The sequence below is a fragment of the Heterocephalus glaber genome, unplaced genomic scaffold, assembly GCF_053883595.1.
Source record: "Heterocephalus glaber isolate CG9 unplaced genomic scaffold, H.glaber_assembly_v1.0 deba00001755, whole genome shotgun sequence".
In the NCBI taxonomy this organism is placed as follows: domain Eukaryota; kingdom Metazoa; phylum Chordata; class Mammalia; order Rodentia; family Bathyergidae; genus Heterocephalus; species Heterocephalus glaber.
In genome coordinates, this window is record NW_028258453.1 from 360,763 (window position 1) to 376,197 (window position 15,435).

A 15,435-nucleotide genomic window follows, 5' to 3' on the forward strand; every position below is an offset into this window, starting at 1 on the left:
GGTGCATGCAGAATGCAGGAGTTGAGGGGTCAGGAAAGCTTCCACCCAAATTTCAGAAGAAGTCCTGGGAGGCCAGGCAGTGTGCTCCTGAGAAGGCAGTGTGTGAAGATGTGGGTGTGAAGACAAGGGTGCAGTGGAGACCCCAGAAATTTGGAGGAGCCAGGAATGTGGATCATTTGAGGAAAACTGTAAGGAGGAAGCAGAGCCAGCTGAAGTGAGAAGCCATCAGAGCTATAACCACTGGAAGTCCTATAGGGGTGGAGCCATCCAAGCCTTTTGGAGTTCACATCTTGCCACAAATTTCCTCAAATGCTATAAGTGGAACTATGGGATTTAACGTTTGCCCTGCTGTACTTTGGTCTTGCTTTGTTCCCATTCCTTGCTATCCCCCACTTTGTACATTTTAGAATGGAAATGTCTGTCCTGTGCTATTGAATGTTGGAAGTGTTTAACTTTCTTTTCATCTATACAGGGGTTTGCAACTAAGAGTTTGGTGTAAATCTCAGAGGAGACTTTCATCTTGGAGTTTTCAGCAATGCTGAAACTGTTAGAATTTTGGCAACTCTTGGAGATAAACTTAAATGCCTTTTGCATCAAAGGATGTGCATGAATCCTCATGTGGTCATAGGTGGGGCTTTTTCAGAGTTGGCTGAATCAACCTTATCAAAAAAAGGACAGAAAAGCCTCAAATTCATGCAATTAGTAATGAAAAAGGTGAAGTTACAACAGATCCAGCAGAAATCAGAGAATCGTCAATACCTACTTTGAGAAGCTGTACTCTAATAAAATGGAAAACACTGAAGAAATGGACAGATTCCTAGATACATATGAATAACCAAAGTTGAACGAAGAAGATATAAAAAGTCTAAACACCCCAATGACAAGCAGTGAAATTGAAAATGTAATTAAAACTTTACCAACAAAGAAAAGCCTGGGTCCTGATGGTTTCACTGCTGAATTCTACAAGACATTTAGAGAAGATCTTTTGCCACTACCCTTTAAACTCTTCAATGAAATTAAAAGGGAAGCAATACTTCCAAATTCATTCCTGGAAGCAAGTGTTACTTTGATTCCAAAAGCAGGGAAAGACCCAACCAAAGAGGAGAACTATAGGGCAATCTCCCTAATGAACATAGATACAAAAATCCTCAATAAGATACTGGCAAACAGAATACAGAGGGTCATCAAGAAGATCATACAATCTGACCAAGTCAGATTTATCCCAGGGATGCAAGGATGATGGTTCAAGATTCGTAAATCAATAAATGTAATACACTATATTAACAGAGTCAAGGACAAAAACCATATGATCATCTCAATAGATGCAGAAAAGGCATTCGACAAAATCCAACACCCATTCATGATAAAAACCCTACAGAAAGTTGGAATACAATTTATCTCAACCTGATTAAGGCTATCGATGAAAAACCAACAGCCAACATCATACCAAATGGTCAAAAACTGAAAGCCTTCACACTAAAATCAGGAACAAGACAAGGATGTCCACTATCACCACTCCTGTTCAATATACCTCTGGAAACATCAGCTACAGCTATGAGACAAGAGAAAGAAATAAAAGGAATAAAGATAAGAAAGGAAGAAGTCAAACAGTCATTATTTGCTGACGATACGATACTCTACATAGAAGATGAAAAAAACTCTGCCAAAAGACTTCTAGACTTAATTGACAGATTCAGTAGAGTAGCTGGATACAAGGTCAACACTCAAAAATCAATAGCCTTCTTGTACACAAATAACAGACTGAGAGAGAAATTGGGGAAACAATTCCTTTCAAATAGCATCCAAAAAATGAAATATCTAGGCATCAATCTAATAAACGAAGTAAAAGACCTCTACACTGAAAACTACAACACTTTGAAAAAATAGATCAAAGAAGATATAAGAAAATGGAAAGACATCTCTTGCTCCTGGGTAGGAAGAACCAACACAGTGAAAATGGCCATACTTCCAACACTGCTATATAGATTCAATGCAATTCTGATAGAAATCCCAACAGTATATTTCACAGAACTAGAGAAAACAATCCAAAAATTCATTTGGAACCAGAAGAGACCTAGAATAGCAAAAGCAATTCTAGGCGACAGAGACATGACAGGGGCATCATAATCCCCAACCTGAAACTGTACTACAAAGCTACTGTGATAAAAACAGCATGGTCCTGGCAAAGAAACAGACCCAAGGACCAGTGGAATAAATTAGAAGATACAGAAACAACTCCAGACATACTCAGCTACCTCATCTTTGACAAAGGACCCAACCATCCTCACTGGAGGAAAGATAGCCTCGTCAATAAATGGTGTTGGAAAAATTGGATTTCAACCTGCCAAAGATTAAAGCTAGACCCCTATCTTTCACCAAGCACTAAACTAAAATTGATGTGGAGTAAAGATCTAAATATTAAAACAGAAACAGTAAACTTGCTGGAAGATAAGTTAGGTAGAACTCTTGAAGAAGCTGGCATAGGAGATGACTTTATGAACAAATCCTCAGTAGCACGGGAACTTGCACAAAGAATCAACAACTGGGATCTCATCTTATTAAAAAGCTTCTGCAATGCAAGAGAAACCACCAACAGAGCTAAGAGACAACCTACAATGTGGGAAAAAAATTTTACCAGCTGTTCCTCAGACAAAGGTCTACTATCTAGAATATATAAAGATCTCAAAAAAATCAGGACCCCCCCCCAAATATAAAGACCCGATTCAAAAATGGACATCTGAAATGAACAGACATTTCTCAGACAAACAAATAAAAGCAGCAAATAAACATATGAAAAAATGTTCAACATCACTGGTCATTCACGAGATGAAGATGAGAACAAAACTGAGATTCCACCTCACCCCACAAAGAATGGCTGCTATCAAGAAATCAACCAATAACAAATGCTGGCGGGGGTGTGGGGAGAAAGGAACCCTTCTCCATTGTTGGTGGGAGTGCAGACTGGTGGAACCACTGTGGAAATCAGTATGGAGATACCTCAAAAACTAGGACTACAGGTCCTATTTGACCCAGCTATTTCCCTGCTGGGGATCTTCCCAAAAGAATTGAAAGAATCATACCACAGCGATATATGTGCACCCATGTTTATAGCAGCACAGTTTGTAATAGCTAAAAGTTGGAAACAGCCCAAGTGCCCATCAACTGGAGACTCGATGAAGATGTGGTTTTTCTATAAAATGGAGTACCATTCAGCCATAAACAATGAGAAACTAGAGACATTTATAGCTAAATGGATGCACACTGAGGCTATACTCTTAAGTGAAATAAATAGGACACACGTGTAAATACCGAATAGTTTCTCGTGTGAAAAACTAAAAGTGTAAATAATGTTCAAATGCTATAATTGATAATTTGAAATAGGAATAACAGGTCAAAAGGAGTAGGGGAAGTGGGAAGGATAGGGGAAAGGAAAGAAGGGAAACAAAAAGGAAAGTCTCTGTAAATAGGGAAGGGTGGAGGAGGTGAAGGGAGGGCAGGGAAATAGGGAAAAAATAAGAACCAAGATGCATCATGTAAAGGTATAAGATCCCAGTGATGAGTGTAACTGTATTGTATACCTAAAATGTACCAATAATTAAAAAAAGAAAAGAAAACAAAACAAAAAAACAGAGTTAGCTAAATCTATAGTATGTGATGCTGGAATTGATTCATGGTGCAATGCTAGGATCAAGCGCAATAGGATTAAGAATGTGAATGCTATCACTTCTCAGCCTTTTGGCTAAGATCAAGTGAAGAATGTAAGTGCTACACACCCTAAGAAGCCTGGATAAGATATAAAGGATTGGGCTGGGGATTTAGCTCAATGATTTTGCCGCCTGCTGTGCAAGTGTAAGGACCCGAGTTCGATCCCCAGTACCAAAAAGAAAAAAAGTTCCAAAGATATAAGGGATAGATCTGTAGCCATCCCTTGTTGCTTTGTTATCTTCTGCCTGCCAGGAACTTTCTCCTCTGTGATGCCTGTCTGCCATGCCACCCTACCTTACAGCCAGTCAATTATGGACTGAAACCTCTATAATTGTGAGCTAAATAAACCTTTTCCCCTTTAAAATGAATGAAAGAAAGAAAGAAAGAAAGAAGGAAGGAAAGAAAAGAAAGAAAAGAAAGGAAGAGAAAATGTTCATTGTCATTTTATTAACAATAGCTGAACACTGGAAACAAAGCAAATGTCTGTTAATGGGCAATGGATAAACAAATCGTGGTAAATATTCCTGCCATGAAATGCTACTTAGCAATAAAGGAGTGAATTATTTCAGTCTATAATGTGGGAAATTCCACATTCATGATTCTGTGTGGAAGAAGTCATTAAAAAACAGGAATCAATTTATACAAGTTTCCAGAACAGGCAAAACTCCTTTAAGGATTCACAAGTAGTTATTTAGAGGATAATAAAAATAAATGAAAAAAATCTAAATTGTAGAAATTTAACACACATCTTGGTAACTCATGGGAAAATATATATTCTTTTGGTGCTGGGTAGAGTGGCAAATGCTCTACCACTGAGCTACAACCTCCAACTCCTAGAGTAAATTTTTAAAAAATTAGAACAAAATGATGATCAAGGTTCAATGGTTGGGCTTAAATGCTTTACAATATTTGAAAAACAGAGGGCCTGTCAGTGAATGCTTGCCTCGTATGCATCAGGCCCTGGAATGAATCTTCAGAACCCCACACTCCCAACAAAAACAAAAACAAATTAAGAGTGAACAAAAATGCTACAGTACAAACTCTCCATTTTCTTTTCTAAGACAGGGTCTTGCTATGTAGTTCAGGCTGGCCTTGAACTCACTATGTAGACCAGGCTATCCTTGAATTCACAGCAATCTTCCTGCCTTAGCTTCCTGAGTGCAGGGGTTACAGACATGAGCCACCATACCTGGCTCAAAGTCTCCATCTTAAAAGATGGAATAAGAGTAATCGAATAAGGCATTAATAAACACAAGATAATAAAAATTTTAAAAATTTTTTCCCAAAATTAGTTAATGAAACATCTAACTAGACTTTAGAGATAGTAACCAAGAAAGAAGTAAAGGATAAATTACAAAATTAAGTTGAAATGTCAATATATAAGTATAGCAACATTTGATATTAAAAAGTTATTCACTGAGTAAATATATTAACTGATAAAGGAAATGAATAAATTCCTAGAAAAATATAGCCAAACCCCAAATCCACACAGAATTTGTTAGAAATAAAAAGTTTAGCAACGCCACGAAATAGAACTTCAGAAACAACAAAAGAATTTAGATCAGCTATCTTGCTAAAACATTTGAGACATTGGAAGAAATTAATTTTTGTGATGCTGAGAATCCAAACAAGGACTTTCCCGGCCCCTAAAGAATTTTTTTTTTCATCTTGAAAATGCACCGATGGGCCAGGGATTTAGCTCAGTGGTGCTGCACCTACCTCACAAGTGCAAGGTCCTGAGTTGGACCCATGGTGGTGGTGGTGGGGAGGGCACCAAAAGCTTAGCATGGTAGTGCAGGTCTATAATCCCAGCTCTAGGAGGCTGAGGCAGGAGGATCCCAAGTTCCAGCTCAGGCTTATGACTTAGAAACACCCTGTCTCAAAAAAAAAAAAAAATTAAACATAAAAAGCTGCTTCCTGTGAAGGCTCTGAGTTCAATGTAACACAGACACACACAGACACACACACACACACACACATTGCAAGAAAGACCCAGGCTATGGGGGAGGCTGAGGCAGGGGTTGAAGCCAGCCTGGATAACTTAGGCCCTGTCTCAAAAAAACAAAAATCAAACCACAGTCATATACAACTAATCCCTATGAGGCTGTCTAAGCATGAAGTGGCCGGAGCTTTTTCTCTCTCTTTTTGAAAGGAAGTATGAGTGTGTTGCTCAGGCTGGCCTCTAACTCTTGGCTCAGACAATCCCTTCTCAGCCTCTGAGTAGCTTGTACTACAAGCAAGCCTGGCACATGTTTGTTTTTGAATCGAATTTGGTTGCCCATCAACAGCAGGTGAGTGGACAATTTATACCTGTACAATGGACTACTGGTCAGTGTTTTGGGGCTTTCGGTTCTTTTTTTGTTTATTTTTTTCAGTATATATACTGCCAAAGCAAGCACATTTTTTTTTATTTTTTTGAAACAGAGTCTCACTCTGTAGCCCTGGGTGGCCTTGAACTCACGATAATCCTGCCTCAGCCTTCAACTGTTGAGATTACACACATGTACAACCACACTCAGCTCTCTTTTCCAACATTTTATATAAGGAAGATACAATAATTGTCTTATTTTAAGAGAACAGCAAAAGAGGAAGCCCTTGTCAACCCGTTTTATGAGACCAGCTTGAGCCTGAAACTAACCTGACAAAGACATCCCTTAAAGGAAAGAAAAAGCATCATTGAATCTCTGGGGCCTGGGCGTGAAGTGATAACGAAAACATTAGCTGGTCGCTCCAAGCAATGTAGAAAAATACAAGTCCCTCACAAGCGGGGTACGTTTCTTTAGGCACAAAAACTCTGGGGTAGGCCTGAAAGCTTGGGGATGCCTGGCTCACTCCAGCCCCCTTCTCGTCTTCATCTCTTCCCGGGATCTCATCCGATCTCATAGATCAGAACACTGGCTACTTCTCTGTGACCCAAGCCTGCACCTCCTCCTGACCTTCCAGGCTGCCACATCCAGCCACCTGGTCTCCTTCCTTCCTCCTTCAGCATCCAGTGGGGTCCTGGCCATCCTGACCCTGCAATGAGCCCTGAGTTCCTCCGTGTGCCCAGCCTGTACTTAGCCTGTTGAAACAGAGCAACAGGGTGAGGGACCTTCCCAATACAGTGACACCACCAGCTCTGTACACAGAACCAATCAGAAAAGTGCTCTTTTGGACCAATCGGAAACGCCCTGTTTTCCACCGTTCATGTGAATCTGGTACTGTTCACAGGACCAATCAGAAGATTCTCTTTTCAATCTTTCATTTGCATGTGGACACAGCCAATCAAAAGATGTTGTGCCCGATCATTTACATTGGGCAGGAAGCCAAGCTGGGACAGTTGTGACATTTGAATATGATAGGATGCATGTCTCAGTGCCTTATTTGGTGAGACCCTGTTCCCAAAAATTAAACAAACAAACCAGGGCACAAATCCTGAGGTATGAAATCCCTTAGGTTTTATGTGAAGAGGGACTTCCCATTTAAACTGTTGGGGTTGGAGGGACAGGAGCACTTCAAGGGTCTGCCAGGTGCCAGGTGTTTTCACAACTCTTCCTTTTTGTTGTTTGTTTTGTGTTTTGAGACAGGGTCTCCCTATGTAGCCCAAGCTGGCCTCAAACTTTCGGTGATCCTCCTGCCTCAGCCTCCTGAGTGCTGAAGTTACAGGCATGCACCACCAATGACTCTTCTGATGTGACATCTACAACTCTTAGGAAGGATGAGGTGTGTCTGTGTTTCACAGAGAAATAAATGTGTCATCTGCAGGTAGCTGCTGGCAGGAACTCATAGGGTCCAGCAGAGAGGAAACTCCGCCTTTTAGATGACTGCTAACCTTTCACTTGTTTCTTGGCTTCAGATGAGGCCCTCTGGAGAAAATCACAAAGAGCCAGTTCATTACGGTTTCAATTTTTATTAGTACACATCAGCAGTACCTAGTGATTGCACTCATCTTGGGGAAAAGAACCAGTTTAAAGCAGCCAAAGTCACCCGCCTCCTCTTGTAGGTGACCCAGAGAAAACTCTGCTCATTAGAATCTCATTTTAACCCTAATCCTGCACCTGCATGTGTCCTGTCCTCATCTTTAAATGTGGCCTTGGAAGCAGCGCCAGGAATGTGCTTGCCCCCGGCATGAATATGCCTGAGCCTTCTAGCGGCTTCCTCTGGGAAGCACAGACCTGGACACCGTGCCAGGTGTGCCCCTCCTGTTGCAGCTAATAACCCTCTTGTTGCTCTGCCAGCTCCTGGTGGCACTGACCCGCTCTGCCCTCACCAAGGGCCCAGCTCTGTGTGATTGGTCACAAAGTCACACGTGGGCAGAATCAGGATTCAAACTCAGATCTGCCCACTCCCCAGGGCAGCTGAGGGTCCCCTGCTGTCCATCCTACCCACATGACCTCCCTGGAGTGGCCCTAGCTTCTGGTGTCAAGGTTTGTTGAAGAAAGGAAGCTGCTGGTCTTCACGTTTGAATACTCAGTATCCACTGAAACCAGCTTAAAGTAACTCCTTGTTTTTATCTTGACCAACCGCTGGAATAAATTCTGATCCTTCACAGCAAGAAAGAAACCATTTAAAGTTCCAAGGAGGTAATTAAAGCAGGAAAACTCCAGGGGAACATAATGAGGGAAAGAACCAATGCCTTGGCTTACCGCATGGGTTGGAGCAGTAGAGAAGCAACTCATGGGCGCTCAGTGATGAAGCAGAGAGATGCTTAGAAAACCAAGACGGCCGGACATGGTGGTGCACACCTGCAATCCCAACACTCAGGAGGCCGAGGCACGAGGATCTCGGAGGGTTCAAGGCCAGCCTAAGCAGCATAATGAGTTCAAGGCCAGCCAGGACTACATAGTGAGACCCTGTCTCAAAACAAAACAAACACAGGAAAATTATTAACATACAGCAACCCAGTTGCACAAGAAGATAAATACAGCTCATGGAGTAACATTTACACAGATGAAACAGTGACTGTTGAATATTGATCTTACCACAACTTATCATACATCTGCCTGGGGGGGCTGAGTGTACAGAGGGCATAAGAGAGGAAAATTCTAATTTCCTAGTGTAACAGTCATGGAAAAAACCAAGAAATAGTGTAAACATATTGCCTGAGATAGAGGTAACTGGCAGGAGAAAGCTGAAAGTTTGTGTTTCCTGGGGCTTTTGTTTCCACTGTAAGACTTTCCATTGTAAACCTTTTGCCTTTTTTCTCCTTTGATTTTTTTTTTTTTTTTTGTACGAGGGATCGAACTGGGGACCTTGAGTTTGCCAGGGAGGCACCGGAACCACTGAGCTAAATCCCCGGCCCTCTCCTTTGGTTTTTCAAAGACAGCATCTGGCTTTATAGTTTAGGCTGGCCTTGAACTCACTATATAGCCCAGACTGGTCTTGAGCTTGGGGCAATCCTCCTGCCTCAGCCTCCAGAGTGCTAGGATGACAGACATGTACGGCCACACCCAGCTCCACTGTAAAACTTCTCACTTTGTAAGGGGCATTATACATATTGCTCTGACAGAGGTAAAATTAAGGTTTTTAAATTCAGTAAAGCAAGTGGCGGCTGGAGCTGGCTTGAAGGCAGAAGCCACATCCTGAGTCTAACCTTTAGACCGAGGATGGTTTCTGAAATATTTGAGCATGAATTCTTGCGTGATCGGCCATGTGATGTGTCAAGGCATTTGGGGCGACTCAAGTGAAATAATAAAAACACACTTGCAGGCTGACAACAATGTAGTCACTTAGCAGCCCACGGAAAGTAAACGGGCTCGAACCAAATATTTCCAGGTCATCCCACTTCTCCAGCCCTCCATGTTTCAGGCTGCTGTCATCTGGGGTGGAAACTTCCCCACTTGTCATAAAATTAGCTCGTTACAGATGTGCCAGACCCACCGAAACCACTTCCTGCATTTTGCCTGGGGCCACTGAACAGCTTCTGAGATAGTGACCGTGCCCAGACAGCCCTCCAGGGGATGAGTATCAAATATGACATTTATCTGGGGGGCCTTGGTGGTGATGGGGTGAAATTATGTACCAGAGAAACTGAAATAAAGTAAACCATCCTGCTTAAGCACTTGCCATCGTTCCTACCGTCTCCTGATCTTACCTGGACTGCCCAGCATGACATCCCAAGGGGTGATTATTGGTTTTTTTGTTTTTTTGGGGTTTTTTTGTATTAAATTCTTTTATTGGTACATTGTAGGTATACAACACAATTACATTTCTCATTGGGAATTGTACCTTTACATAATGCATCTTGGTTCTTATTTTTTCCCCATTCCTAGCCCTCCCTTCACCCCCTCCACCCTTCCCTATTTACAAAGACTTTATTTCCATTTTTTCCATTTCTCATCATTTTTTCCTTTCCCTTCTTTCCTTTCCCCTGCCCCTCCCACTACCCCTACCCCTTTGGACCTTTTCTTCCTATTTTACATTATCGATTATTCATTCTAATCATTGGTACATTTTAGGTATACAATATAATGACATTCATCATTGGAAATTTGCACCTTTACATAGTCTCTCTTGATTGTTTTTCACCCTTGCCCAGCCCTCCCTTCAACCCCTCCAGCCCTCCCTATTTACCAAAATTTTGTTCCTATTTTTCCATTTTCTCATATTAATCCCATTCCCTTCTATCCTTTCCCTTAGCCCTCCCACTTCCTTCCCCTTTGCCCCCTTTTTTCCTATTTCACATGACCTATTATACATTTAGTCCTTATTTACACTTTCAGTTTCTCACACCAGAGAAACTATTCAGTATTTACACATCTGTGTCCTATTTATTTCACTTAAGAGTATTGCCTCAATGTGCATCCACTTAGCTATAAATGTCTTTAATTTCTCATTTTTTTATGGCTGAGTAGTACTCCATTTTATAAAAAAACCACATTTTCTTTATCCAGTCTCCAGTTGATGGGCATTTGGGCTGTTTCCAAGTTTTAGCTATTACAAACTGCGCTGTTATGAACATGGGTGCACATGTATCACTGTGGTATGATTCTTTTAATTCTTTGGGGAAGATCCCCAGCAGTGGAATAGCGGGGTCAAATGGGATTTCCAGTCCTAGTTCTTTGAGGTATCTCCATACTGATTTCCACAGTGCTTGCACCAGTCTACACTCCCACCAGCAGTGGAGCAGGGTTCCTCTTTCCCCACAGCCCCACCAGCAGTTGTTATTGGTTGATTTCATGATAGCAGCCATTCTTTCTGGAGTGAAGTGGAATCTCAGCGTTGTTTTCATTTGCATCTCTCGAATGACCAGTGACGTTGAACATTTTTTCATGTATTTATTTGCTATTTCTACTTCTTTGTGTGAGAAATGTCTGTTCATTTCAGATGCCCATTTTTGGATTGGGTCTTGAAATTTGGGAGATCTGATCTTTTTAAGTTCTTTATAGATTCGAGATAGTAGACCTTTGTTTGAGGAAGAGCAGGTGAAGATTTTTTCCCTCATTGTGGATTGTCTCTTCACACTGCTGGTGGTTTCTCTTGCTGTGCAGAAGCTTTTTAATAAGAAGAGATCCCATTTGTTGATTGTTTGTGCTAGTTCACGGGCAACTGAGGTTTTGTTCATAAAATCTTTTCCTACACCCATGTCTTCAAGGGTTCTCCCTAACCTCTGTTCCAACTGGTTCAGAGTTTCTATTTTAATATTTAGATCTTTAATCCATTTTGCTTTTAGTTTAGTGCATGGTGAGAGATACAGGTCTAGTTTTAATCTGTGGCAAGTTGAAGCCCAATTTTTCCAGCACCATTTATTCAAGAGGCTATCTTTTCTCCAGTGAGGGTGTTTGGCTCCTTTGTCGAAGATGAGATGGCTGAGTGTGTCTGGCATTGTTTCTGCGTCTTCTAATCTGTTCCACTGGTCCTCAAGCCTGTTTCTTTGCCAGTACCATGCTGTTTTTATCACAGTAGCTTTGTAGTAGAGTTGCAGGTTGGGGATTGTGATACCCCCTGCCATGTCTCTGTTACCTAGAATTGCTTTTGCTATTCTGGGTCTCTTCTTGTTCCAAATGAATTTTTCAATTGTTTTCTCAAGGTCCATGAAGTATGCTGCTGGGATCTCAATTGGAGTTGGATTAAATCTATATAGCAGTTTTGGAATTATGGCCATTTTCACTATATTAATCCTTCCTACCCAGGAGCAGGGGATGTCTGTCCATTTTCTGATATCATCTTCAATCTCTCTTTTCAGAGTGCCATAGTTTTCAGAGAAGGGATCTTTGATTTCTTTCGTTAGGATGATTCCTAGGTATTTCAGTTTTTTGGATGCTATTGTGAAAGGAATTATTTGCCCTATTTCTCTCTCAGTGAGTCTGTCATTGGTGTAGAGGAAAGCTATTGATTTTTGTGTGTTGACCGTGTAACCAGCTACTTGACTGAATTTGGTTATTAAGTCTAGAAGACTTTTGGTGGAGTTCTTGGGGTGTTCTATATAGAGTATCATGTCATCTGCAAATAATGACAATTTGACTTCTTCATTTCCTATCTTTATTCCTTTTATTTCTTTCTCTTGTCTAATTGCCATGGCTAATGTTTCCAGAACTATATTGAAGAAGAGTGGTGATAGTGGACATCCTTGTCTTGTTCCTGATTTTAGTGTGAAGGATTTCAGGTTTTGACCATTTAGTATGATATTGGCTGTTGGTTCTTCATAGATGGCTTCTATCAGATTGAGGTAGAGACCATCTATTCCAATTTTTTGGAGAGTTTTTAATCATAAATGCATGTTGGGTTTTGTCAAATGCTTTTTCTGCATCTATTGAGATGATCATATGGTTTTTCTCCTTGGTTCTATTAATATATTGGATCACACTTATTGATTTGTGTATGTTGTACCATCCTTGCATGCCTGGGATGAATCCCACTTGATCAGGGTGTATGATCTTCTTGATGATCTTCTGCATTCTAATTGCCAATATCTTATTAAGGATTTTTGCATCTATGTTCATTAGTGAGATTGGCCTATGGTTCTCTTTTTCGGTTGGGTCTTTCTCTGCTTTGGAGATCAAGGTGATGGTTGCTTCCAGGAATAAATCTGGGAGTATTGCTTCCCTTAGAGTTTTGTTGAAGAGTTTAAACAGTAATGGCAGCAGTTCCTCTCTAAATGTCTTGTAGAATTCAGCAGTGAAGCCATCAGGGCCCGGGCTTTTCTTAGGTGATAAGTTTTTAATTACGTTTTCAATTTCATTGGTTGATATTGGGTTGTTCAGAATTTTTAGGTCTTCTTCATTCAACTTTGGTAATTCATATGTATCTAGGAATCTGTCCATTTCTTCTGTGTTGTCCATCTTATTGGTGTATAGGTTCTGGAAGTAAGTATTGATGATCATCTGGATTTCTGTTGGGTCTGTTGTAGTTTCACCCTTTTCATTCCTAATTGCATGGATTTGGGCCTTTTCTTTCCTTTTTCTGACAAGGTTGACTAAAGGTTTATCAATTTTGTTGATTCTTTCAAAGAATCAACTCTTGGCTTCATTGATTTTTTGTATCGTTCTCTTAGTCTCCATTGCATTGATTTCTCCTCTGACCTTTATAATTTCTTCCCTTGTATGAGCTTTGGAGTTGTCCTGCTCTTCTTTTTCTAGAAGCTTGAGGTTCAGCATCAGGTTGTTTAATTGGGCTCATTCTGTTTTCCTAATATGCATATTCACTGCTATGAATTTCCTTGTAAGACTGCTTTCATTGTGTCCCATAGATTCCGATATGTTGTATTGTCATTGTCATTTAATTGAAGGAACTGTCTGATTTCTTCTTTAATTTCCTCTGTGACCCATTGGTTATTCAGAAGTGTGTTGTTCAATTTCCACATGTTTATGAAATTTTTTGAGTTTCTTTTGCTATGGATCTCCAATTTCATCCCACTATGGTCTGATAATATACAGGGAATAACTTCAATTCCTTTGCACTTACTTAAACATGTTCTGTGTGTGAGTATGTGGCCTATTTTGGAGAATGAGCCATGTGCAGCTGAGAAGAATGTGTATTCTGATTTTGTGGGGTGGAAGACTCTGTAAACATCTGTTAAGTTCATTTGTTGAAGAGTTCGATTGAGTTCTAGTATTTCATTACTTATTTTTAGTCTAGTTGATCTATCTATTTGTGACAGTGGGGTGTTGAGGTCCCCCACTACAATTGTATTAGTGCATATATGGCTTTTCATGTCCGTTAGTATTTGTTTTATATAGTTGGGTGCACTAGTGTTTGGTGCATAGATATTTATGATTGTCATCTCTTCCTCTTGGATTCTTCCCTTTACAAAGATGTAGTGTCCTTCTTCATCTCTCTTAATTAATGTTGGTTTGAAATCTACTTGATCTGCCAAGAGGATAGCTACTCCTGCTTTTTTTTGGGTTCCTGTCACATGCAGTATTGTTTTCCACCCTTTAACTTTCAGTCTGTGAGTTTCCTTTTGAATGAAGTGTGTTTGTTGTATGCAGCATGTTGTTGGATTTTGCTTCTTGACCCATTCTGCCAGTCTATTTCTTTTGATTGGTGAATTGAGACCATTAATGTTTATGGTTATAACTGAAACGTATTGACTTGTCATTGCCATGACTTTTTCTTTTTGTTATTAGGTTCTCCCCCTTTCCATTGAATTTCTTGTCATGCCAGATGGGTTCATTCTGCTTTGCTTCCTGGGGTTGTGATCCTCAATGTCTGTTCCTAGGCTATTGTGTAAAATTCTTTGGAGTGCTGGTTTGGTATTCACGAAGTTCCTAAGGTGCTCTTTGTCATGAAAGTATCTTATTTCTCCATCCATTTTGAAAGATAGTTTTGCAGGGTACATCAATCTGGGTTGGAGGCTGTTTTCTTTTAGGGCTTGGAATATGTCACTCCAAGCTCTTCTTGCCTTGATGGTTTGTGTTGAGAAGTCTGCTGTGATTCTGATGGGCTTTCCTTTGTATGTGATTTGTTTCTTTTCTCTGACTGCTTGGAGAACTTTGTTCTTCTGTTGTGTTTCTGGAATCTTAACAATTATATGCCTATGTGTAGATTTTTTTTGATCCAGGCTATTTGGAGTCCTATATGCCTCACTTATCTGTATGTCAAGCTCTTTTCCCCTCCTTGGGAAGTTTTCTGCCATTATTTCTGTGAAGAGATTTTTTATGTCATCGCCACTCTCTCCTGTTTCTTCATTGAGCCCAATCAGTCTTATGTTATTCTTTTTTGCATCATCTAGCAGCTGCTGGATTGATTTCTCATGTTCCCTTCTAATTTTGAAGCAATTTTCTTTTCCTGGTCACTAATTGCAATCTTATCTTCTATATCTGAAATTCTGTCCTCCCACTGGCTCATTCTGCTGTGTAGACTTTCAATGGAGTTTTTCATGTCCTGGAAATCTATTTGCATCTGTTCTATGGATTCCATTTGTTTGTCAGTGTGGTTTTTTTTTTTTTTTTTTTTGGTACCAGGGATTGAACTCAGGACCTTGCGCTTGTGAGGCAGGTGGCAGAACCACTGAGCTAAATCCCCGACCCTCCATTTGTTTCTTATGTTGGGATTCCATCATGTTCCTCAGCTCCTCTCTAGATTTATTAATCATGTCTTGCACTAAGGGCACAATTTCTCCTGTTATCTGAGAAATTATTTCTGATTTCATTTTTTCCAGATCCCCTTTTGTTGCCAGTTCAGTGGGTCCAGGTGGTTGAGTATCAAAGGGTTCCATCTCATTTCCCTTTGGGGTTGCTGTAGGTGATCTGGAAGTCTGGTTTTGAGACTTATTTATGTGTTTTCTCATTTCAACCGGGGCGGGGGGCT

General features: G+C 40.5%; 1 long non-coding RNA gene across 1 annotated transcript in view; it reads right to left on the reverse strand.

Moving 5' to 3' along the window:
- The window catches only part of LOC110346290 (uncharacterized), a 42,511-nt gene that overhangs the window by 7,348 nt on the left and 19,728 nt on the right, over positions 1-15,435 (reverse strand). The window contains exons 3-4 of the long non-coding RNA XR_002390227.2: positions 8,331-8,537; positions 5,425-5,579 (exon numbers count right to left, since the gene is read on the reverse strand). This is a non-coding gene — a long non-coding RNA (uncharacterized LOC110346290). The remainder of the gene's footprint in view (positions 1-5,424; positions 5,580-8,330; positions 8,538-15,435) is intronic.